At 33.6% G+C, this 27,489-nt stretch overlaps 1 long non-coding RNA gene across 1 annotated transcript; it reads right to left on the reverse strand.

Annotated features, from left to right (window-relative positions):
- Positions 1-3,041: 3,041 nt before the first annotated feature.
- LOC309858930 lies at positions 3,042-15,742 on the reverse strand. The gene is made up of 3 exons (XR_014308445.1): positions 15,671-15,742; positions 14,136-14,203; positions 3,042-3,481 (listed from the first exon to the last, which is right to left on the reverse strand). It is a non-coding gene; the product is annotated as an uncharacterized lncRNA (long non-coding RNA).
- Between the last annotated feature and the right edge of the window lie 11,747 nt (positions 15,743-27,489).

The following is a 27,489-nucleotide window of genomic DNA, read 5'->3' on the forward strand; positions in this document are numbered from 1 at the left end:
CCAGGGATTAGTGTTGTCTTAGTTATTGAACAAATATCCTACAGTTATAGTTTCATTCTTCATAATATATTTTGACAGCCTCATCAAATTTTTGACTCAAAGGCTGAAATCTCTTCCACACACATTGTCATTATATAAGGTAAAACACATAAACTGTTTAGCATCGTACATGGACCATAGCAAACACATAAAAATGTGGTATTTTAATAGTTATTAATTTAGTTCATTGCTAGTAAAATAATAAACAATTTTCTTTAGACACTTTCTTTCTACTCCCTATAGACACAGCGAACTCTGCTACTTATGGTCTATATTTCTCCATTTAATCCTCAAAGATAAGTGTTTCTTAAAAGCTTTTCTGAAATCCAGACATACTATTTATACTGTTGCTCCGACTGGTAAGCTAATGGAAAAAGATCCTCTTGCTTTCTTAAATATATTATCTCATGGGAATTAGCACCACTTCCTAGTATAGGAAATCATTTTAACTATGAAACACAGAGATTCAGGTGGCCTTTAGAGTTGTAGATCATCACAGGTGACTGGAAATTCAGGTTCTTTAGGGGAAAAAGACAACAACAACAAAAAACCTCAAAAGTCCTTGCTTTTCTGCCAAGTAAATTGAATTTCCTCTGATTATATAGAATTACATAATGATGGGTCCTGGGAAGTATTACTGAAGGTACCTTTGTTAAAAAAAAAAAAAAAAAAAAACCTTAAAATTTTTCCTGTTTTGTAATTCAGTTACAATGCAAATCATAAAATTGTTTTGATTGCTATGAACAGTTAGTTTATATTTCCTTTGGATGCTGAAGAAAAATTGAGGACAATGATGGTAACTAAAAATTGTCATCTATTAGAACATTTTATATATAGGGATTAATATACAGAATATGGATTGATAGTCTTCACTTTTACTATTTCTACTTCTATTTAAAATATGGGTAGGAGAACAGCAAAACTTAAAACACAGTCTGAGGGCACTGTTAATAAATTCCTTATCAAAGAGAAATTTCTAGCTAAAACAAATATTCAGGAAATAACTGAAATGAGTACTACTGAGAAAGGGTAAATATAATATCTGAGTAAATATTAGTAAAAATAAATAAGAATATAAATAATTGAAAATGTAAGAAGAGTTCTGGGAAAAGGGCATTTTAGTATAAAATAAATGTCTGAGTAGAGATTAAATAAGTATAATATTTTACTCATTTCTTGAAAGTCTGTCCACTAAATATTGTTTTTCCCCCCACACACTGAGCTCTGTCCTGAGCCTTTTTCTTATCCACCTCAGTTCTTCTAGGTGACTTCAAAGTTTCATTGGCTCTTACAAGCTATTGATATTTAAATTGCTCTATCCCACACAGCAGAAATTCTGAACAGTCTTCATGACTCTTTATCTAAATGTCTAGTGACCCTCTCCTTATATGTTCCCACAAGCACCACACACATATTCAAACTGAATTCACCAGTTTCTCCCTAAACTTTCTCCATTGTGTCCCAGATGTGACATGCTCTCTGCCTGGAATTCAGGTCTTCACATTTCTAGACTCTTTTCCAGAGATAAGTCATCTGTTCTTTTTTTCTAATTCCTGCTTATCCTCAGGTCCCAAATTAAGCAACATTTCTTCTGGGGAATCTTTCCCTAGCGAAGTCCGGGATCTCCTCCTCCGTCTGTGCTTCCAGTCACAGGGCACTTTATCCAAGTTCAGACGAACTGAAAACCTTCTATTGAAAGCCTTCTATTGAAATTGCCTTTATTATTGCCTGCATCGGGCACCTGTTGTGTTCCCTTATGTATCTGTTGTGTTCCCTTATGATATCCAGAATTGAGTACAGTGTCCGGAATAGAGCAGGTATCAATAATTAAATCCATTTATTAGACTCTTACTCAGTACTATGTGACAGACACCATATTAGATATAAAGGACTTTACAAAAATTAATAAACCTTATTCTTATTCTCATGGGTAATAGAAGAGAGTGCTGCTAGCCAAATAATTATACAAAAGGATGATGTAAGCACCATAAGATAAGCATACATTTAGTAATTATGAACTGGTTAGGGGGCAGAAAGCAAGGGGCTGCACATCCGGATTCATAGGGAACAAAATCATAGGTGGCTGGATGAAGAAGGAATGATGTTGGGTTTTTAAAAATTCTTTAAAAGAAGTATTTATGGAACTATTTTATTGAGTATCTGCTATTCACTGGTTGTTTTGCAACAGGAACTTTAAAATACATCTCATTGAACTCAATTGATTCTTATAGCAAATATTTGATATGGAAATTATTGAATCCTTATTCCAACTCATTATTTCTACTCATTAAAAAAAAAAAAAAAGGTTAAGGGATTTGGTGGTTAGATGCTGAGTTTAGAACCTAGATCAGCTCCAAATGAAAGGTTAATTAGTGAGCCTCTAAAGGGTAAAGTGTTAGAAATGGTATTGGAGTGAAGCAGATGGATAAATGGCCACTAGGTGGAAAAGATCTAAGAAGTAGAGTTTGGTCTTTTGGGCTGGAGTATCATGAAATGATTAAATGTGTCTGAATGCAAGTCCATGTGCTGTTTCAGATGTGGTATAATAGAAGCTCCAGTGGTGATGTAGACACATCTTGTTAGCAGATGAAATTGTCTCCTTTATTAGCAGAGGCACTGTTGAAAGCGTTTTACATGCTATACTACTAATAAGTAAAACAATGGCATGATTATGCCTGAGCCTAGGCTGAGAAGGCTTCATGTCTTTGCATGACCATCAACTCGGTTATATAATCCTTTGGATTCCTCTATGAGTCTGAATTAGTGTTTCTGATTTCTCATCTGAATCCAGAGACATTTAGAATCATTCAGTTATCGTGACAAAGTCTCAGAAGTTGGACAAGATAGAAATAAAAAGTAGTTTAATGAGTATTTAGAAAAAGTAAGGTTTCTAGGCATAATACTCCACCAAGACTTGGGATGAGCCATGAGTAAACACAGGGAATCACCACAGTCACATGTAGATTTTTTTAATAGTACTTAAAGTGTAATTTCCTGTTTACTTGTCCGTATCCCTCTATCAAACCATAACTTCCTTGAGAGTAGCCTCTGCATGTAACACACTCTCCATTTTAATCTAGCATCTGCACAGTTTGGCACATAAGAGGTTCTTGATGAATATTTAGTAACCAGTTTAGTTTATGTGAACAATAGTTTGACTTTCTAGAGGCATCTGGATAGACATGTTTGGGAGATTTCTTTTTCTGCTGCTCATATTTTTATCAATTACATGAATTTCATATAATTTGTTAAATAAATTTAAAGCTAAGAAAATGATAATGACTGAATTTGGTTTTGTACAAAAATGTTTTCGAGCATTTGCTCTTTGCCAGGAAGTTTTCTGTTTGGTTGTGATGTATCAGTGAAAAAACAGACCTAAACCCCTGGTCTTACATTGCCTGAAGTCGAAGATAATTTATTTTCCTCTTCTGAATTTTCATACCTGTAAATCCCAGGAGAAAAAAAAATTGTACAATAGTTAGATTTCATAATCATCAAATGAATTTGCATAAAGTATGTATTTATTTATATTTGTGCCCAAGCCCACCTTCAACCAAAATAATTTGATTCTCACTGAACCAACCAAAATACAGCATCAAGAGTATTTTAAATGGCATTAATGGACCCACTAACCACATTATGCCTTGCATTTTAATCATATTTTTATATAAAAAATTACTGAATAATATATAATGTAGAATTTCATCTGAAACCATTGTTTTGAGACCTCCTTGAACACATTCTCAAGCTATGGCATTTTTAAAAACTAGTTGAAAAACTTGCACGTTTGAGACAGAATTTTAATTTAAGTGCAAATGATTGATGAATTAAATGTCATAAAATACTTAAACATGTAACATTTTCTGTTCTTTGATGGTTTGGAACACCAAAACGTTTGGAAGAGAGACAGGTGTAGTTATTTTGACAATATGCCTCCACATATGGAAAGGGCATTTTATAGCATTGCAGTCTTTAAAAATGTTACTGTTTAATCACATCCATCTTGTACTTCAAGTAAAAAGGTAAGAAAACATGACTAATGCTTCCTTTGAGGACAAAACTGAAGATAATGAGTGGAAAAACTATCTGCCTACCACTCTACCCAGAGTATATGGTAACATGTGAATAGATTTCCCCACCAGGAATTCCTTTTTCTGTCACAGCTTATTTAAATACAATGGTGTTTAAAATGAAACAAAGAAACAAAGCTATTTCATCATTTTGAAAAATTTTATCTCATGAATCGGTAAGTATAGAGAATACTTTAGTAGAGCCATGTCAAATAAACTTTCTCCCTAGCATCTTATATCTTTAAAATTGATCACTACAAATACTCTGGAAGGTCTCTAATGTTTCATTCAATCCTTTGCAAAAATTGTGGCAAAGTAAGAGGTGAAGGATTTAGGTGATGTAAAATGGAGCCTGGCACCTATTGATGGGACCCCTCCAAAATCCAATAATTAATGTCAACATCATCAAGTAATCTTCCCTGGAAGACTGGTACAGCATTTTAACTTCTAAATACTAGTAAAACAAAGAATAGAGTATACTATATTCATGCCTATTCACATGAACATGCAAAAAATATAACAAATTTACATCCTAAGATATTTAATTCTTTCACAGATATCTACACACGTGACTTCTATTTTATTTTTCTTATTTTGTCTTCTCTTTCTCTGTTATCTGGCATAAATACAAAAGAGCAGAACAGCCTAAAGATCCAGAACAACACTGTCTGCTTTGGAGGCAAAGTGTAGATTACCTGGGTCAAATAATTTACTTCCTGAATTGACTCAATCTATCAAAAATAAATTGATACTGGAAGGGAAAATAGAAGAAAAGAAATTTAACAGCTTATAATGCATGTTTAGCTGTTCAAGGGCAAAATGACATATAAGACTTCCCAGGTTCTCAATTAAACCTTTTCTGAAGATTGATATCATTAAAAACAATAGGACTAATACCTTTAATAATTTTCATTTTGTATTTGAAATTCTGAATGCATAAAAGAAGTGTACTATATTTGGTCACATTTAAATTAAATGTGTGATTCTCTTTTTCATAAGACTGTGTACCATATGAAATATTTTTGTGTGATGAAAAATTACTATAGGCAACTATTTTATGTTAATTCACAAATAATTTGTAAAATGTGAAATATTTTAAAATCCGTATTTTGTAATTATAATTTTGATACTTTCAATTTGCCTACATAAGAAACTGACAAATTTAAGATTGTTGACTAACAAAAAGTACAGAATGCAGATATCTAGATATTTCAGAATAGCATTTTTTTAAGTTAGATGTTATTGTAAGAACACGGTTTTAAGGAGTTACATTGTCTAATGTTGTATGTAATATTAATCATACCCAAGTAAAATGCTTCATTTCTAAAGTCAAATGCATGCAATGGAAATACCAGGTTTTAGTCCACCATAAAGTATTGTATTCTTCCAGTGGTAACTTTCTTAGCTTCAACGGAAAATCGTAAATAATAAGTCACCAAAAGTTAAAGTAAAGGTGCGGATTATTTGGATATTTAGTGATTTTCAGAAGCCATATAAAATGTAAACACTGATTTTTAAAGCTCTGTATATTTCTTGGAGTTTGGCTTTTTAGAAATAGCAAGAATCTATTTTCCTGGATTGTCATACAGAACTACAGGTCTATAGGGAAAAGAGTTTAAGAGAGACTAGAAGTTTTCCTGCATAATAATGAATTTTAGGAATTGTCTTTCAGGAGCGATCACCTTGACTCTTTACTACCTCCTCCTGAATACATAAATTGCTTCATAATAATCCCTGTACTGAATATGTTATTTTTTGTGTAGATCAGTTGTGTTTTCTTTATCCATATACATACAACCCATTAGCTTGATATATATATATATGTATTATATATATTTATTTATATTTGTATATGTATATATATGCATATATTTGTATATTATACATATATTTATATTTATGTATATATTATATATGTGTGTTATATATATGTGAGATATATATATATAAACAAAGGCTAACCTAGCTAGGAAAGCTGTCCTGAATATGTGTAGGCATTTCAGATTATTCTCTGACTTTTATCCCAGGGTTAAACACCACTGAGGAGGTTCAACTCTTGTTTTGAAAGGATTCAAAAATTTTACTAAAAATGGTGTCTCTGAACAGTTTCTCGTCTGTCATTGCTGACAGTCTACTTCTTGGTACCAAGTGCTGTTACGCCATGGTGGCAACTGGGATCTGACTGATAGACATGCAGACGAGAAGCTAAGGGAATAGGGCTAGGCTAAGAGGAGAAGAACACTATTGTCAGCTCTGCAAGATTATTATTTGGCCACATATCTATCTGGTATATTTTCCTGAAGTCTTTCAGTTTGAGTCTGTGGCAGGAGAGTTTTTCTCTGCGCTACCCTAAGATTCTGAAGATAATAATGGCAGCTTTTATCCATGGGCCTCGGAAAATTAAGCAAACTGAAGGATTGAGGAAACAAGAGAATCCAAATTTTTTTTTTAACGATTTTATTTATTTATTTGACAGACAGAGATCACAAGTAGGCAGAGAAGCAGGCAGAGAGAGGGGGAAGCAGGTTCCCTGCTGAGCAGAGAGCCTGATGCAGAGCTCCATCCCAGGACCCAGGATCATGACCTGAACTGAAGGCAGAGGCTTTAACCCACTGAGCCATCCAGGCACCAGAGAATCCAAATTTTAAAATGTTATATATTCTTTAAAGATTTTGTTTACTTGAGAGAGGGTGTGTGCTGCGAGGGTGGGGGGAGGTGCAGACTCCCCACTGAGCAGAGAGTGCCTGGCCAGCCATTGAAAGCCAGGATCCTGAGATGATGACCTGAGTCAAAGTCAGATAATTAACCAACAGAGCCATCCAGGCACCCCCAAAATGTTATATTCTTTACAATGTTTTTCTTAATGTTTTCTTAGCGAATCTGGCCTATAATATCATTAAGGAAAAATGAACAAAAGCCCCTGAACATAGTGTTTTAAAGAGAAAGCCAATAGTTATGATAGAATGCTAGTAGAATACATTTATAAAATACATTTAGGTATGTAAGACCTCCATAGAATTTCAAAAATTGCTAATAGATTAATGTATTTCTAAGTATTTCTTTGACATTTAACTTACATTGTGTTTTCATGATAGCATTATATAACTATTTTCCTGATCTTTCAAAAAAGACTGGCTAGATAACATATATCTAATTTATACTTTTTAATCATCTGTGTATGATGTGTACTTTCTACTTTGGCTGATAAACATGGGTTTTTAAAAGTCAAATAGTTTCTAGTACCCAATAACTTACCAACAAGTTGAGGATAATGGTTACTGAAATTAGTAAACATGATAGTATTGTAACTAATAGCACTATGTACTTATTCAACTACAGAATAGGGCAACAAAAATAAAGCATGTCATGATAATTTGGTAAGCTTCAATCTTATAGATTGTTGTAATAAGGAAATATATGGCAAATGTAGGGTTCAGTGTGTTCCTAAGCAAATAATTATAGCTTTATAATAACATAAGACACTCCAGTGCGTTACACTATAACGAACAACTTTATAATATAAAGCACATAGGCACTTTTATGTTTACGTATAATTAATATAAATTGTCTCAGACCTCTCAACAATAAGTAATTTTATGAAAATAAATTACTGTGAAATAAATGAATATGTGAATGAATGATGCATATCTACCAAACATTCCCAGGCCTAACTTCCGGTGACTGAGGGAATGGTACTTACATAAATACCATATCCAAAAACAAACTTAAATTTACACAATGACAGTATACTCAGAAATATAAAAGTGAGGGGTTGTGTCAAGATAGTGGATGAGGCACATGGTCCTAACTTTCACCCTGAAAATTTGACATTTCAGACAATAAATATTTTCTAAAGGAATAGTACCAGCCATAGAGATTGAAAAAAAATGTCATTGGTCTGTTAGCATGTTGTTTAGAAATAAGGTTTTAAATGCTAATAGTAACTACCGAAGAGTTGAAGATTGTTGCCTCTGAGAGAAAGGCAATATAGAATTGAGAACTTATATTTTCTTTTTCTTCTGATGTTTTTTATTGTAGCAAACTTATTTATTTTTCAACTGTGTGGCTCTATATTTAATAAAAATAAAACATCTTAAAATAATAATAATAATAATACTTCTAAAGATTGCCCCAAAGAAAAATGGGTAAAAGACCCAACAGGCACTTGAGAATAAAGGATACCTGAATGACTGATAAATATAACAAAAAGATGCTCAAAAGCATTAGTAATCATCTAGGAAATACAATTTGAGCCCTTAATACTCTGTAGAATGGCTAACAAAAAGAATGACAAAACATAACCAAATGTTGAGAACACTGAATTTATACACACAGTGATGACTATAAATTGGTACCACCATTTTGGAAAACTATTGGCAGTGTCTCTTAAAACTGAACATATGCATGACCCATCCATACCTGTCCTGTGCATATGCCTACCAGAAATATAATTCATTCATGTTGGAAAAAAGTCAAGCTCTGGGATGTTTATGGCAGCACTATTAATCATAGCTCATAATTGTATATTATTAAATGGTAACTAAAAGTACAATGACTGAATGCATTCTGATATATTTATGCAACAAATGTTGTGCAACAAGAAAAATGAGTTATAATTACATGCTACCATAACATGGTTGAATTTAACAAACTTAAAGAGGAAGGATCCAATCACAAAAGATATATACTATATGATTCCAGTTATGTAAACACCACAATTAATATATGGTGTCGTAATTCAAGATTGTAATTGGTTTCCATTTAGGAGGCTGTGACTTGATTGGAAGTCTGAGTGGGGCTTTGGGGATGTGCTGGAAGAATCCAGTCTCTTTGATTTGGATACTGGTTGTGTGGGTGTGTTCAGTTTGTGGAAATCCATCATATTATGATCAGAGCTCATTTTTTTATATAAATGTTAGATTTAAAGATAGAGTTCAAAATAAGTAAGCAATGAAAGAGGAACATTTCCTAGAGCTGGAGAAATGTATAAATCTTCAGACTGAAAAATCCAACTCATTGACAAGTAGGCTGAATGCTCATTTGAGTTAAGATCTGAATGACAAGAAGTTGGTTTAATAAATTCTGGAGAAAGAGCTTTTCAGCCAGAAATAGCAAGTTCAAGGTCACCATGTATGTTTTGAGCAACAGAAATTAGGACATGATGGAATGTGAGGGAGAGTGCTCAGAGGGCAATCAGATTGTGAAAGATGTATTGCTTGTTTTAGACCACGTTATGGAGTTTGGGTTATATTTAACAAGAGGGTTTTATGCAAAGTAGTAACATAAACTTATTTACATTTCTAAAAGCCCACTTTGGCTATTCAGCAGAGAATGCATGGGGGATTGAAGCTGGGGATCATTTAGGAAGCTATTATGGTAGCCTCTGTGGAAAAAAATGATAATGGCTTGAACATGGGTTTTAGCAATGGAAATGAGCAGAAATGGATTGAATCTGGAGATATGTTGGTGGTAAAAATGCTAAGATTTGCTTATGATACTTCAGGTAAGATGAATAGTTCACTCAAGAATTATTTGCAGTGTTTATTTTGAGTAGTGTGTGGATCATGGTACTGTTTACTGAGTTGGATTGTACAGACATATCAACAATTTAGAGTGTCGAAGAGCAAGACTTCATTTTGTTTGTGTTAAATTCGAGACCTCCGAATGCCTTTTAGATGCCTACTTAAATGCTCTGTAGAACAATCAGTTCCTTACAGCTGTGAAAAAAATCAACCATGCTTATACAAAAACTTGGTCCTGTGAAATAACGTAACTTTTTTAAAGAGGGACAATTGACTTCCGCAAAATATTTGCTTCCTTCAGAGGAGTCACTATAGCATGTAATCAGAGGTTTTTCTTTTTTTTTTTTTTACTCATCTGTGTTCTTTTTTTTTTTTTAAAGGTTTTTATTTATTTATTTAATGAGAGAGAGAGAGAGAGTACAAATAGGCAGAGCAGCAGGCAGAGGGAGAGAGAGAGGCTCTCTGCTGAACAAGGAGCAGGATGCAGGACTCGATTCCAGGACCTTGGGATTTAACCTGAGCTGAAGACAACCACTTAACTGACTGAGCCACCCAGGTGCGCCTTAATATTAACTAATTGAGCATGGTGTTGGCATCCACAGTAGCTTCAGTGTATCACTAAGTAGGTGTAAATATAATTTGTTTGCTTCAAATATCTCTTTCCTTAGGAGAAGGTTGATTGAATCCTCCTATAGATATTTCTTTTATTAGCTTTCCAATTAATCCTCTGATCTACATAAACATAACTGAAACCAAAGTAAACAAACTGTGGGCCTGGGAAAGCATACCTGGTGACTCACCCCACAAACCATTGCTGTGGCTGCAGAATTCTCTACAACAATCTAGGAATCTCTTTCAAATTTCTAGACAAATGAATAATCCTTTAAGTAAAATAATCTCTAAAGACATTAGTTCTCATTGGAAGGCAACAACATTTCTGTCATTGAAAGGGGTGTATATATATCCTTTCTACCTAACACACCAGGGTCCCAGTGAGATAAGTCAAATTTCATGTCTCTTTAATGAAAGCAAGTGCTTTCTCAACAAGGTGGAACTTTCATTTACTAGGATTAGGTCTTCTGGTATATTCAGGTGTTAGTGAGCTTGATTAGAATAAAAGGCTCAAAAATCACCACAAATGGGACTTTTTACCATAAAGGGGATCTAGCCTGTTTCCTTAAAAAGTTTACTTATGGATATGGATTGTTCATATAGGTTCCGGTATAAACTGCATCTTCTTCATATTGTGACACTGATTGCCCTCCTTGTTTTCTTTCCTTAGGGACCCCAAATCATACAAAGAATATTCTCTCTCTCTCTTTGTACCTCTCTAATTCTGGCATGCTTTAACCGACCTAAGTAGTTCCTAAGTAAGGAACTTCATTCTTCATGATTTAGTACATTAAATCTATGGAAACTAATGATCTGCCATTGATTTTTCTTTCTTCTAAAATCTGGAATTTCTCATTATTTCAAGCCCTAATAAATTAGAATTTTTTAAAATTTTACCTTCCCTAGCTATGTTTTTGTATTTGATCTTCTGTATCTGTTCCTTAATCTTCAATCATTATTTTGACCTAATATTAAATTACTGGCTTCACATGAGTACATCCAGGGAAGTAGCCTAGCAAATACTTTATGTGGTAAAAATCTCTGTAAAATACTGTACATTTGTCTTTGCAACATTAAATGCAACATTTGCAATTAGATTATTCAAATAGTAGTTCAATCAGTGTAGCAAAAATCAGCCAAAACTAACTGGCTATTGGTTATTTTATTCTATGCATTCGATTTTTCAACAATCCTTTTCAGAGTTATTATTATTTAAATGTGGAAAGGATAAGACATGATTTTATTTTGCACATTGTTAGTCATGGTTTAATGTATAATTTTATTTTCAAAGAAAACATACATGGCAGAGGTAGTAAAGTAAGATAAGAATTAAGGCATAGCCTGACTCCTATATTTATTTAAGTCTAAAACATTCCATAAGGCATGGTAGAAGAAGATAGATAAATATGCAACAATTTATGAAGAAGCTTGTATGTTATAATAAAGAGTTTACACACACATACACACACACACACACATACATATACACACACACACAGTTTTTTGTTTGTTTTTATGAAAATTTCCCTTTCTAGTCCATTTTGTTAGTCTTCTGTTTCTATAGTTTAACCAAACCAGCAGAGCTAAGTAGGAAGTGGTAAAGGATGCCAAATAGACTTTGAAATCTCCAAGTAACATTTTGAGGAATAGAATTGCCTCTTCTCTTGCTGCTGTGCCTGGAGATTCTATTACAATATGACCTGAATTTGAACTTCTAATGTCTATTTTAAACATAAAACATACTAGAATCACTTGGGTGTGTTCTTCAAACAAGGCAATAAAATAATTCTAATATGTAATTGTTTTGAGTAAGAAAACTTTTTTCTTTTTCAGTAAACCAAATCTTTGGGAAGCTTAAATAATTGGACCACAAGACTCTAATGAAGTCACCTCTATCCATCTGCTGACCAGTAAAGTAAATAGGAGGAAATGAACTAACCTTCTCTAAGCCAGTTTTTGAAAATTCTAAACTCGTCATGTGTTGGAAAATGCCACATTCTGCTTAAGGTTATCAGGGTGCATCAGTTTGCAGACATGGTTTTATTAAAAATTAGGAGGCCCTATGATGTATTCTGTTATCATGTCTAAACATCCTGGCTGCTACTCTATATCAGATTCCCATGAAAGTACAGAAAACTAAATGATAGATAACTATGGGGCTTATTTTATTTTGAACAGAAAAATTCAATTTCTGAGAAGTACATTTGAGGAAGTTGTTCTTGACAAATATACAAATTAAAGATAGAAAATAAGCAATATATGTGGTAATTTAATTTATTACTTTGCAAGGTACCTCTGATACATCTCAAGGAAAGGAAATTATCTTAATGTGTATAATATGATGTCAGGCTGGTTCTTATCTGATTTTGGTAAAGCCTAGAGAGAGCAAGGAGAAGCGTAGACTAGAATTATATGGATTAGGGTCAGAATTACGGAAGGTATTAAGGGGTAAGTTGCATATCTAATTAGTTTTATCTTTCTTAATTATTTGTGAATATTAATGAAAATATATTATGCAACTCTCTAATATTAAAATCTTAGGACTTTATATTTTCTATGTACTGAAGAGTTAGTGGGTTCTGTGCATTATTATCTCAATATCTATTAACCTCTGGCTCACTATATACATTTTTGGCTATATTTCCAATTCAAATTACTTAAATTGTATTGTTTCTGAGGAGAAATCGTGATTTCAGTTTCTCTGGATATATTTTCCCTTTTAAGTAGCTTTAATAAATCTATGTTTAAGTTCAAGAACTTTGTTTTAAATCATCAAGATATATACTGGCATCAATTTCTACACTTCATGGGCACAGAAGATTTTCTTTCTTTCTTTCTTTCTTTCTTTCTTTCTTTCTTTCTTTCTTTCTTTTTTTGGTCAATCCATATTTTATTTTTTATTTTTTCAGTGTTCCAAGATTCATTATTTATGCACCACACCCAGTGCTCCATGCAATACCTGCCCTCCTTAATACCCACCACCAGTCTCAACTGCCCCCCTATCCCCTCCCCCTTCAAAACCCTCAGTTTGTTTCTTAGAGTCCACAGTCTTTCATGGTTATTGGTTTAAGAGACTTCCCTGATTTCTGGGCATGGAAATATTATCTTAAAATATTTAAGGTATGTAAAATTTTGTGTCTTATTGAAATAATCCTGTCTCATTACAGCAAATAGGTATTGTTTTTATCTGTTGGGCTCATGGTTTTTCTGGGTGCATTCAGTTGGCTAATGGACCAAATTCAAGGCCAGGTCTACATACATAAAATGGAAAGAGAAAGAAGGATCCATATTGCAACTGCAAAACCATATCCACATGGGTATGTTCTGTTTAGAACAAAAGTTTCTTGGAGAATTTATGTAGTTCAGCTTTGAATTTTTAATTCTTAAGATAATATATGACACATGGAAAGCAGGTAGTAAATATTTCAGGAATTAATTACAACATGATTATTTGAATTAATTAATTTATTGATTTATAAACTTATCAGTGCCACAGAACACAAAGAAGTCAAATATCTTCTTTATCCATGCTTTTCTATCGGCATTTTCTCCCCTAGTCTTGTATTTCCCTTGGTTCTCCTATAACTTTGTGGATTTATTTAGTTATTACTCTTCACTTTTTACAAATGGTACAACTGAGGCTAAGGGGAAGGAAATGGTATACCCATGGAGAGCTAAGGAAACAATGAAACAGATTAAAATGCAATATTCTGTCTTTCGAATATAATCTTTTCACTACATCCTACTACATTGAAACTTTATACCTGTAAAATGAATATATATAACATATGAACATATATAAGTAATACACACTCATTTTATAGGTAATTATATATGCATAATTACATAATTATGTATATATAATTACACATACATATGGGTATATACATACCTTTGCTCTCTCACACGTAAGAGCCAAATGTGTCAATAAATATTAATATGCTTTGACTGTTAGAAACCCTATTAAAAAAAAAGGAGAATGATGTTATAATTATTTCCCACCTCTGTATTCTGATATGTGAGGACACCCTCCGGTTGTATTTATTTCTCTACCTTAGTCTATTATAATTTTTGCATCATTTAAGAAAACACTAGATGCTGTATGATCTTTAGCTTCAATGCAAAAAACTCTCTGAACATAAAAGCCAGCTCTAGTCATCTCCTCATCTTATTTCAAAATTATGGTACTAATTTCTTTTATCATGTTCCACTTGTTTCTTTTTAACACATGTGTAGGGTCTTAGAAGACAGAGAAAACACTTCTTACAGATCCATGTTCCTCATCCAGTCTAGTCTGGCCTTGAAAATAACAAATGTTCATAAGTAGGTGCTCCTCAAGACAGTTTTAAAAGACTCAGTAACACAGCTTTTCATATTTTCTATTAAGAAGAAACATAGTGTTTACTCGGTTGTATAGTTTCTTTTTTTTTTCTTTATTTTGAAGCAAAGAGCAAAGCAGCTGCAACAGCCACAGAGCTCGGTGCTTGTTAAAATAGATTGTAAATCTGAGCTAGTATTGAGCATTTTTGTGACCAGTAAAAACCTCCATTCTTCAAAAAGTCCTCAGGTAAACATAATAGGCACATCACAGAAATATACTATTGCTTTGGACTGTTTCACATCATCTTCACCAACTTTTTCTGAGCAAATAATTGTGTACACTGTTGTATTACCTGGTATCACAGAGAACTAAACATACCCAGGTCCAGCTTTGCAGGAGTTGGAACAACTCTGAAACCTACTCACCAAAGAAGATTGATTCTGGTAACTTGTTAAAATCTTACAGATACGAGTTCTAAAATCTTATGATGTTAGTGCTGGAATATTCTCTTTTCGATTCTAATGTCTTGGCTAGAGCCGCAAGATAAATTTCTCCTGTTTAAATTATGAAATCTCCTTATTTTGCATAAAAATTTTCCCAGACACATCTCCCAGCATCCTCTGTTTTACTGTTAACTCAAGAAGGACTAAAATCCTAGAAGATGCTTTTGTACGACTAAAGACAATACAGTGCTGCTTCGGGCAAGAAGTGGCAAGGGTGCTATGTTTTGTTTAATACTCCTTTAGCCAATAAAAAAGTCTACTGGGCCAAAGGGATGAATTCTTCCCTGAGGAGAAAGAATATACCACAGATATTCTATAGTCCTGTTTTGGTGCTGAGGAAAATGCCTCCATAAAACTAACTCTGCAGGCCTCTCAAATTAGAGATGCCATCAGCCATTACATTAATACCAGCACACTTTAACTTAATGAAATGCATTTCCTGCTGTTATCACAAAATGCACTTGAGAGAAGCAATATAATATTAATACAAATGGTGCCACAGGCAGAAATGCCTTGTTCATTGATTTCAAAAGTAACCATCTTCTTTACATCCATAAACATGTATCAGTACCAAATTCAATTTAGTTTCTCACTAGCATTCACACACGTATTCTCCTTTCCTCTACTTTCATTTCCTGTCTCACAGAGTGATTTGGCAGATAATCTGTGTTCCACAGGAAACATGGATTGCATCTGTGAAGTCTTGGGATCAACATTTTGTTGATGGATCGCTGAGAGGAACCAGGTGATGTCACAACAGGACTGGGATTATGACTCAAAACTGATTAAGTAGTGTGTGGCCTTGAATTCTGTTCATGTATATTCACATACATTAAGGGTTATTATGTATCCTTACCATTCTTTTTTTAATAACACAAAGCCCTTATGTCAAGGAATCTTGCAATTTGCAGATTACTAGAGCACCAACCCAAAGTGCCATTACAACGTGATAGGAGCTGTCATGTGCTTCTAGAGCAGATGCTTCATGAATGTTAGGTTTCATGCATCTCCTGAAATCCATGTATGACTGAACCATGGAGGCTACACAGAAGAGAGAGCTTGAGCAGATTATGGGGAGCAAAATCTGGGGAAACTTTAGAGTTTCCAGTTAAGATGGTTGACAGGGAATCTGCCATAATTTAAAAGAATATTGAGGGCTTACCTTGAAACAGCATAAGAAATGCCTCTTCAGATTCCCACATTAGTAGAAAGTGAGTATGAACCTTCCAGGAAGCTAAACTGTCTCCTTCACCCCTGCAACACTTTAATAATGTCTTGTAAGACCTTGAGTTTCTCAAAATATATCTTGAAGAGGTATTTGGAAAGCTAGAATGGATCTGAAATATCTTCCTGGAAAGACCATTCATCTTTTAGGTACTGTTTAGGTACTTGAACATTGATAACATGGATTATATTCTAACAAGGGAAGCGTAAGGAATTCAGAATTTCTGTGAAGATCAGGTTCCAGATGAAGGCATGTGTTGAGGTCTCAAATAAAAATTTGACTTCACGGCATAACTCAAAACATTGGGTTGGTTGTCTTTTCAGGGATTTGGTAATCCACTCCACCAAATTTCCCATATATAAAGGGTGAGTTACCAGTCAGTTGGTCTAGATATGAAGGTCTTGAAGGGATTCTTATAAAGTAATCTTATGTTGGGCTCAGCCCCAGTATGAATTGTCCAAATCAAGTTGCTTTGTAAGGCAGATCTTATTGGTAAAAATGTGGTGATAATCGGCATTCATTAAAGTGGTAAGTATCCCTGTTTCTATCATCCACAGTCTACTTACCAGAAATAAACTTATTTTCAATGTTCTTTAAATACCTTTTGGGTGACCCTTGAAAATAATAATGCACAATATTCTATCAGAATTTAATCACATTCTTGATGCCTCATATCCACATCTCTCTAGCAGTTGATAAAGACCTAATGGATTCAATGACAGTCCTAATTCTGTTAATAAGTGTATTTTTTGACAGGTTACTGTCAAGACAGGGCTATTCAGTGACAGCCTTCAAATGTGTACTGCCAATACAGACTTTTCTTGGTGATTAAAGTTCTTCTGTAGCAGATTAATGGATGACTTTAATCCTTTTTAAGCTGGCTCTAAACTTATAATACTTTGCTGACTCTAGAAACAATCTATAATATAGTCTTCCATCTTTTTTTGTGTGTGTGTCCAGGGTCCATTCATCAGCATGATGACTTTTTTTAAGGATGATTTTTGGGGCTTGCAGCCAATTACAATGGAAGTATTCAGGAGAGTAGGGAGACATTTCACTATCAAATAAATGCCTTGTTTATCTTAATAAATGACATACATGTCCCTCGACGCTGTTTTTTTTTTTTTTCTCACTGTGTTTTGCACGTATTATATTAGACTAAATTAGTGGTCATTTCTGGCTTCTCAGAGTGTAGCTAGTCTCAACCAATTCTCAGGAGTAACTGGCAATTGTTGGTGGCATCTTCCATCCCACTGAATTCAGAATCAAAGCAGTGCTTTGGCAAATTCAAAGATTGCCATTTTCACCTCAGCTGTAACTCTTCTCCCTAGCAAAACTTACCTGACCCCATGTTTCTTATATTTCCTTATAATTCTTCTCTTTGCTTTTCAGAGAAAAGCATTCTGACAATCAAAGATGAGTAAAATGATAAATAGCTTCAGACATTGACCTTCCAGTGCTGATTTCATGTTAATAGCAATGCCTTTGAATAAATGCCTCAAAATAAATTAATGAATTATTAAAGATAGCACTTCATAAAATATGTCTGTACAATTGGGGAGTACTTTTGAAAAAGAAGTCCCTCTCTATTTCTTTCAAATAGGTTCAGGTAATTGCTGTCTACTCCAGGTGCTTATAAGGACATATAAATATATTTAAGAATAACACTAAAGTTACTTCTGTTTCTGGTACTGATGTTTTCATATGTTAATGAAAGTAAATTAACAGTAACTTTTGATACATTGGGAGAATTATTCCATTTTAAGGTTGTATTTATTTTTAAAGATTTTATTTATCTTTAAAAAGATAAAGAAAAGAGAGAGCTTTCACAAGCTAGCCCAAGTAGAGGCAGAGCAGCAGGGAGAGGGAGAAGCAGACTCCCCCCCTGAGCAAAGAGTCCAATGTGGGGCTGGATCCTAGGATCCTGGGATCATGACCTGTGGTGAAAGCAGATGCTTAACTGACTGAGCTACTCAGGTGCCCCAAGGATTTTAAATATGGTTCTTCACTCATATTGAAAAATAACTCTCAAAATTATTTGGACAGACCAGATTAAATACTATGCAATCAAGTATGTATTTAAGAAACATGTGAAAGGATATGCCCTAGTTTTAGAATTATAATGTGTATGTTTATGTGTGTGTATTTATATGTGTACCTATATTTACACACTTATATACACACATAGAAATATATATATATATATATATATATATATATAAACACAGATGCATGCACCTATACACATTCATAGAATAAAAATGCTGTCATGTATAAGCATTGAATTGTGGAAAATTATAACCATTTGTCAAGAAAATGTACATAATATTTCTGAACTAATTATACAGATTTTGCTTAAATAACAGCAATAAAGTATAAGGTTATAAAATTATTTTTTGTATCTTCTCACATATATATGAAACTTCATCATTCTTACAAAAACTGTCAAGGAGAAACTCCAGCTTACTCTGAAAAGCCCTAACATTATTAATAATATGGATAGATAATTTCAAAATTCATTAGAATATTTCTGTATAACAGCAACCTGTTATGCATATGGACAGATTCACAGTAGTTTCTTTGGAACTTCACATAGCCTGATATCTGTCCTGTTCAAAGAGATGGCCATTTTAAAGGATAATGCACTTACATTTCTTGAGAAGTTAAGCTACCCTAAAGAACAATGTAGGATTGTGACAAGAACCACAGAAAACAATAAATAAAATACCTCAACAACTTAGACCCTGAAAACTTTCTACATGTTTTATGACCTTTTAATATGTCTTACTCGAATGATCCTTTTAAACAAAAGCTAATAGATTTGTGGATAACATTTTTCTCCCATATTTGTTTGGTCCTGTAGTTCTTGGTGCCCTGTAGAGGCACATACCTTTCCTGCTTTGGTACTGTAGTACTTCGAGTACACTGATTTCTGTCTGAGATCTCCAGGGAGCATCTTCTCACTGTCCTGTGAAATGCACATTGTAACAAAGAGTTTGGCAGTCTCCAACAAGCTGAGAGAAATGTAAAATTTGGAGATTTCCTAGGAGAAAAGAAACAGTTTTGCATTGAAAAATTAAGCAGAAAATAGGTCCCGATGGTAGAAGTTTGAATAGTTAGATCATTTGTCTAAATTTTGGAATGGCATTGCCTCACTTATTAACACTAATTAAACCTTAAGAGATATGGTTGCAGCATTCTAAAATTAGATCCATCAGATGGTATACACTAGCATAATTTCAATTGGGAGGTCCACTACTGAAGAGATTTAATAACTTGAGTAATGTGTTGATGTTTTATTTTTGTAAACCAGCTAAGGTCTGCTTAACTAATGTGCACTAAACACCTACTATACATAAAACAATCCAAAAGATAAATATTAAAATTTAAAAAATTTTTTAAATATTAATTTAATATTAAATTAAAACAAAATATGGGAATTTTGATTCCAAGCAAGATAAGCACTACTTATCTGATTCTTCTGCTGATCACTATTATAAAACCTGAACAGATGCATAACACAACTAATAAAAGGTTCCAAAAATGAAATAGTAGCAGGTGGATTTAGAAGAAGATAGAATACAAAGTATCACTGAAATGAAGGGAATTTACCATTTATATTATTCTATCTGATCTTCCTCAAACTGGTTTCTGAGGAGCTTGAAACCTGGAAGTGGGTATCAACACAGAAAGAGCTTCAGAAGAAATCCTCCAGTTCTGATTTGAGAGAGTGGGAAAAAGGACTTTAGACAGTAAACAAGGGCTGTGTAACCTGACGTGAGTTCACTCCTTGGTGAGTCACAGAAACTATACCAAGTGTTGTTTCACAAAGGAAATTTAATTTCAGCAAATGAGATCAAGGGGAATAATTTCCAAAGACATGACACCTTGAGCAAGTGAAAATGGGTTCCTTTTATTTAAGGTTAGGATGAATATTTAGATAAGGAAGCCTTGTCATTTTATGTAGAGGAGAGCGTAAGATCATGTATATGCTTTAAAGAAATATTCTTTATGTACATTGTAAATAAAACTAATGCTCTTCTTTGGGCAGAGATTGTAGTGTTATAATGAGGTTAAATCATGGTAGGTCATTCTACAGGTCACTCTGTGGTCCATCTTTGCAGGTGTGAGACTAGGGTTTTCACTCAAACTGTTCTGGATGGTGTGTCCGGACAGTGGAAGGGCTTGTTGGGGGCAATCGCCATCACTGAGGTGTGGTTTCAGGTTTCATTTCTCTGGGTTAGCTGGAAAGATTTTAAGGAAAATTTTAAGATAAAGATTAGTGAGTTTAAGCAGGTGGGCAGTAAAGGTCCAGCCTTGGGGCCTTAACAGCTGCAGCTGTCATCACCTAGAGAAGGGGAAAATTCTTAAAATTTTCTGAGAAGTTGTAGTCCCAAGAAGTTGAGGGAACCTCCACTGTTTTTTTTCTGTCTCTGTCCTCTTGCCATTTGGCTTCCAATGTGGTCACAGTAGTACTGAGTTCCTCAGAGAAGTTAAAGTTCTAGCTTTCTTACTACAGAAATTAATATGAGGGCCCTAAGAAAATCTGAACCCAAAGAGGTCATAGAAAGAGAGGAGGTTAGAAAACGGACCCATATTACTTATAAATTCCTCTGTGTTCACCTTTGATTTTAATATGATTATAAATATGAATAAGGGTCTGGGTGTGATGTTAAAGAGCATACTTTCAGAGATGAACAGAGGGACAGGCTATCATTTAAGTCCCAGAATTGCCACTGGATGATTTACAAAAGAAAAAAAGATGTAAATAGCACAGAAAAAGCATTGATAAGTGTGTTGGCATCAGAATCATAGATTCAGAAGGTAGTTAGGTTTGTGGCCAGAAGGTGTATCTCGCAATTACATGTAAAAATAAAAACATCGATAGAATTTTAACAAGATCAAGGGGCTTATAATATGATACACAAAACATTCAGGATAAAATTGAAATTTACTAGGCATATGAGGAATTTGGAGAATCTTGCCTTGTGTAGGAATGCAAAACCTATTTACTGCTAGGATTTTCCATATGTGTAGGTATATTATATAAGAGAACCATAACAAAATAAGGCAGGTAAAAGACCTACATGGTGTCAAGTTTCTCTTCCATCTTAAATAGTAAAAGACTATTTTGAAGTGGATTGTAAAAAGCTGAATATGTACATTGTAAAACCTAGAGCAATCTAGTACAATTCTTCCCACTGCCCCCCCCAAAACTATAAAAACTACGCAAAGAGCTATTGTCAAGCTAAAAATATATACACATATACACACATACACAAAAGGTACAAAAGGGGAAAGAAAAATGAAAAACAGAGGTTATAAAAAAATACAAGTTTGACCTACATCCAACTATATGAATAATGTTAAATATAAATGGTTTGAACAAACCAATAAAATCAGAGATTGTCAAAATGGGTTAAAAGAAAAATCCTGGTCAAATGAGGTTCTGTATATACAAAAACTTATTCTGATGTAATTTTTACTTCCAAGAAGATGGAAATTATATATAACCTAAGGGTTTTAAAATACAGAAAGAAAAACCAGCAGAGTTGAAAAAAAGGACTAAACAACTCATAATTATAGTTGGACACTTCAACTCTTCCTTATTAGTAATAGATACAGAAATTCAGAAAGTATATACAACTGAATTACAACAGCCCACTGGATATAATTGACATGTAAATAACAGCACCCAAAACAGAAGAATATAAAAGTTTTTCAGATATATATTTACTCAAGTAGACTCTACATTTTGTTCATATGGAATAAAGTGGAATTAAGCTAGAAATTAAAAACAGAAAGATAATAGGAAAATTACCATTCATTTGGGAAGTAAACATCACACTCTTAAATAATCTATAGCACAAAGAGGAAACTTCAAGGGAAATTAGAAGATACTTTTAAGCAAATGAAAATATAGTAAATGTATGTGGGATGCAACTAATGAAATGATTACAATGAAATTATATTACATGCTCATTTTACAAAAGGAAAAATTTCAAATCAATAGCCTCAGCTTCTGTCTTAATCTATAAATCAGGCAGATAGGAAGAATAATGAAGAAAACAAATAAATGAAATTATAAACAGAAAAAGCATAGAGAAAATCAATATAATCAAAAGCTAATTCTCTGAAAAGATCAATAAAATTGATAAACATTTGGTGAGCCTGACAAGGAAGGAATGATAGAGGGCACAAATTACCAAAGTGAGAATTAAGAATAGATATTGCTATAGACCCCACGAGCATTGAAAGGACTATACATATATTCAACAACTTTGAAAAATAGAACAATTCCTTGAAAACCTTAAACTACCAAAAGTCATCTAGGATGAAATAATTAACTAGAAGAGTCTTATAATAATAATAACATAAATTGAATTTATTCTAAAAGCTGATTGTGCAAAAGAAATCTCCAGGTCTGTGGATGCCTGCGTGCCTCAGTCAGTTCAGCATCTTCCTTTGTCTAGGGTCATGATCCCAGAGTTCTGGGATTGAGTCCTGTGTCGGGCTCCCTGCTCAGTGGTGAGCCTACTTCTTCCTCTGCCTGGCATTCCCCTGCTTGTTCTTTCTCTTTTTCTCTCTCTCTCACCTCTCTCTCTCTCTTTGCAAATAAATAAAACCTTAAAAAAAAAAAAAAAGGAAAGAAAAAAAATCTTTACTGGCAAGTTCTATGAAATATTAAAAAAAAAGAAGAAAGAAAGAATATTAATTACTCATAATTTCTTCCAGACAATAGAAACTTATTTTATGAAACCAGTATGATCTGGATAGTAAAACCAGTGAAAGATTTTCTAAGAAAAGAAAAAGATGAATATAACTCATAAACCTAAATGTAAAAATCCTAAAAAAATGTGTTAGCATATTAAATCCAACACTATGTGAGAAGAATCATATACCATAACCCAATGACATATACATGGAAGTCTTATTCAATATTCAAAATGGATTACTATAACATACTAACATCTACCCTATTAAAAGTCTATAGAAGAAAATACATATTAATGAAAAATATTTCAAAAATTGGAAAAAATTACCTATGTAGTCATAAAATTTTAAAAAATTTGTCAGAAAACATGTAATTGAAAGGAATTTCCTCATGCTGATAAAGTTGAAAAATGTACCAACCTCATTCTTTATATTGAAAGACCTTCCCCCTAAGATTGGGAACAAGGCAAGAATTTTAACTTTTATCACTCCTATTCAATATTGTCCTAGAAGGCCTTGCCAGTATATTACAGTAAGAAAAAATACATAGAGATGTAAAAGGAAGAAATTAAAGTGAACCTTTCTTCATATACATGATTTTCCTTGTAGATAACATCAAGGGATCTACTAAAAATGTATCATAATTAATAAATTTGTTTGCAAAGCCACAAGATAGAAAGTCAAACAGAGACAAAGAATTATTATATTTTAACACACTAAGAATAATTAGAAACAACTTTTTAAATAACTCTATTAATAACAATTTCCCTAAACAAATAAGATACTTAAATGCAAATTTACTAAAACATGTATAAGATCTATATGCTAAACATTAGAAAAGCTGATGAAATACATCAAAGAATTCATGCTGTGTTCAAGAATGGGGAGACTCAATATAGTAAAATTTAAAATTTTCACCATGTTGATCTATATATTTACATTTATTACATTTTATATACATATATATTTTGCACATGAACAATTCCACCTGCTATATTCTTTTTTTAAAATTTCAAATCAAGGGACGCCTGGGTGGTTCAGTTGGTTAAGCGGCTGCCTTCGACTCAGGTCATGATCCCAGGGTCCTGGGATCGAGTCCCACATTGGGCTCCTTGCTCAACAGGAAGCCTGCTTCTGCCTCTGCCTCTGCCTACCACTCTGCTTGCCTGTGCTCACTCTCTCTGACAATAAATAAATAAATAAATAAATAATTAATTAATTTCAAATAAATTAAGATAGAGTATATTACTAGTTTCCACAATTGCACTACTAGGTATTTATCCAAAGGATGCAAACATGGTGATTTGAAGGGGCACATTCACCCCAATGTTTGTAGCATAAATGTCCACAATAGTCAAAATATGGAAAGAACCCAAATATCCATGGACAGATGATTTCATATTTAACAGAATTCCACACAAAATCCTAGTAGGAAATCTGTAGTTACAAACAAGATAGTTTTAATGTTTATATGGAAAGACAAATGAACTAGAATAGCCAAAACAATTTTGAAAAAGAGTGAAGATAAAGGGATTACACTACCTGATTTTAAGACTTAGTGTGAAGCAGCAATGATCAAGACGGTGCAGAATTGGTGAAGGGACAGACACGTAGATCAATGGAGCAGAATAAAGACTTCAGAAACAGACACAATTGATTTTTGGTGAATGTTCAAAGGCAAGTCAATGGGTTGGGAGAAAATATTTGCAAGTCACATATCTGATAATGGACCTTTATCTAGGAAACAAAGAGAACTTTGAAAACGTTAACACTTGAAAAACAACAACAAAAAAAAAACAAGTTTAAAAAGGGCAAGTGACTTAGCACAAACTTTACCGAAGGGGATATATGGTTGACAAACAAACACATTAAAAGATGGTTGTTATTATTAATCACAGAAAAGCAAATGAAAACTATGATGAGGTACTATTCCAAATGATTCAGGGGATGCCAAATGCCGGCAAGTGACTGTAATTCTTCATGGATTGATGGAGGGAGTACAGACTGTATACTCTAAAAGAAAAAGTTTGACAGTTTCTACAAAGCTAAATTGTCTTCAACTAGTGAATGGATAAACACATTGTGGTATATCTGTACAACTTAATATTATTCAGCAATAAAAAGGAATGGATAGCTTGGATGAATGAATTTCAAGAATATTGTTTTAATTGAAAGAAGTCAATTCCAAAAAATGTACATGGTTCCAGTTATATGAGAGTCTGAAAAAGTCAAAAACCCTTGTGTTGAGTAGTTTAGATTTTGCTGAGGTAAGGATCTGACTACAAGGGACAGTAATAGGGAGGTTTCTGTGGCAATAGAATTGTGTTTTTTTTTTTAAATCCAGATTGTAGTAGTATTTATACAAACATATGCAGAATTTAATATACATAGAACTCTACAACAAAAGCAAAAAATTAATTTTCTAATATATTCATTTTAAAAAACAAAAAAAAATTTAAATGTAGAGAAAAAGTGTAGTGGTTTTACTATGATGCTATTATTTCTTTAAGCATGATAGAGTTATCAGAGACTCTTGGATCTGTTTGAGGAGACAGAATGGTGGTGAAAGACCACTGAACTGTGTCCCTCAGTAGATCTGGATTGTAGTCTAGTAAGCCTAGTTCAGTTACTAAAAGTAAGATGAAGGCACGAATACTTCTCAACCTAATTATGTAAATATGTAGTATTTATACAAAATATATATATGAATATGAATTATGTATAGTATGTATTTATGCGTTATGTTCATTATTTCATATAACATATAGTGCATATGTATTATATATATATGCTGTACATACTATAAAATTTCAGGGCACCTGGGTGGCTCAGCCAGTTAAGCATCTGCCTTTGCCTCGGGTCACAATCCCAGGGTCCTGGGAGTCCCACATCAGGCTCTCTGTTCAGTGGGGAGCCTGCTTCTCCCTCTCCATCTGCCTACTACTCCCTCTGTTTGTCATCTCTCTCTCTCTGTCAAATAAATAAATAAATATATCTAAATTAAAATGTCCTATAATATATAAATATATGTTTATTATATGTATCCATTATATCATTTTGTGTGTGTGTGTGTGTGTGTGTGTGTGTGTATGACATGGTATCCTTGATGATATCTAAGGTCCTTCAACATTTTAATTAAAATGAAGCTCACACAATATGTATTTTCTCATATATAAATTTATAAATGCCAAAATATATTAATAATGAAAGCAGAATATGTTAGCATGAAGAGAAAATTTAACAAAAACTTTATGGTTAGTCTAAGAATCTATTAGTGTGATGATATATAACATCTGATTGATGTTATGATTATCTATAACATCCCAGAGACATCTGAGAAACCAAACTTTGTTCTGTTTCTGCAGTTGTAAATTCAGGAAATAGCTGGTTCAGGCTCCTTTAGCCAGAGATGCTGAAATACACTTAGTGTGAGAAATGTCCAAGAGTGTACAGTACTTTACTTGGCTTTTTATTCATAATGTGCATTGCTAAGTCTGAGAATGATGACACCTCTGTCTCATTTGAGATTATCCCTAGTCTATACGCAGAACTGCTTTAGCTTGGAGAGTGGTAATAAAGTTTCCTGAGGTCTGATCTGAACGTCATTCACTTAGACTAATAATGCACATTTTTGTGGGGAGGAAGAAGCGTACACCTCCACATTATTGGAGAGTGTTGTTCATCTGTTTGCTGAACATCCTGACTGCCTTGACTTCCTTTGGAACTTTCTGAGCAAGGAAGCCATCTGTATTTTCTGTATGTCTTTTCTTTCTGTCATTTTGAATCACTCTTTGCATGTTATGAGAGTGGTCATGAAGTCACTCATCTTTTTTCATCACCTCAGATTCCTCAGGAAAAAAATACTTCAATTTACCATAGAGTAAATCATTCTACCAGTCAAGTTCAATTGGTAGTAAAACAAATAGGAAATAGAGAAGATGGAGAAAAAGAGAAAACATAGACAGTCTTGACCCCCCCCCCCCAAAAAAGTGCTGATATTGTCTTCTACTTACCTATTCCAGGGCATCGCAAGATTTGAAAAGAGGGAATTAGACAAATGAAAACAATATTACTGGGGAGCTAGAAATGTTGCCATATTTTCTTTTCATGTCTTTCTTCTGCTATAATTTTGGACTAATACTGCATTTCCCTGAGAAAGCATCTTTGTCTTTAGAGAACTGAGGATGGAAATACCCAAGAACAGGTGTCAGTAGCGTATGTAATACCGCCAGCTCTGACTTTAAGCAAAACAAGTAAAAACATTCTACAGATCTCCTTGGGGTTGTTCAACCAAATTCATCAGTATAAATGAAAAGGCAGGGATTTATTTCAAAAGTTTGTATGAGAGTTGTTTTTCTTTTGGGGGCACCTTGGTGGCTCCATTGATTAAGCAACGAACTCTTAAGTTTGGCTCAGGTTATGACCTCAGCTTGTCCCACCCACCCAGGGCTCTTTTTTGCTCTCCCTCTGACCTCTCCAATCC

The sequence above is a fragment of the Mustela nivalis genome, assembly GCF_964662115.1.
Source record: "Mustela nivalis genome assembly, chromosome: 2".
Classification (NCBI taxonomy): domain Eukaryota; kingdom Metazoa; phylum Chordata; class Mammalia; order Carnivora; family Mustelidae; genus Mustela; species Mustela nivalis.